We start from the raw sequence: 508 nt of genomic DNA on the forward strand, positions 1-508 counted from the left end.
GACAGGGCTGCAGGCTGAAGATTTATTTCAAAAAAGGATGCCGGAGTAGATGGCTCCAGGGGGCAGGGGGTGCAGCGGGGGCTCGGGCCCCTTACTGGTGTCCATGAGAGCTGCTAGTGACCTACTGCTGCTAGGGGGGGCACAAGGGGGGGGGGGGCAATCATGATGTAGGGGGGGCCATGGCCCCCTCTGGCCCACTTGCTGCAGGGGTGTTTGAATGCAGCGTCCATCCGGGTGCTGTCAAACTTGCTGTGGTCGGGGAGTATGCGGTGATATGTGGCCTAATGCTCGCCTCTGGGGCCGGACCTGGAGAGGGCAGCGGGCCCCCTCTCACGCTGGGCCCCTGTGCAACTGAACCGGCTGCACAGGCGATATGTCTGCCCCTGGTATACAAGCTTTATCCTTTATAATGAAACAACTGCAGTTTAGTGAGAAGGTACTGATATCATGTATAATACCCAATATTATCCAGCTGTATGAGCACAAGGAAAAAGATTGTTAGATAGGA

This window comes from Hyla sarda, chromosome 2 (assembly GCF_029499605.1).
Source record: "Hyla sarda isolate aHylSar1 chromosome 2, aHylSar1.hap1, whole genome shotgun sequence".
Lineage (NCBI taxonomy): Eukaryota > Metazoa > Chordata > Amphibia > Anura > Hylidae > Hyla > Hyla sarda.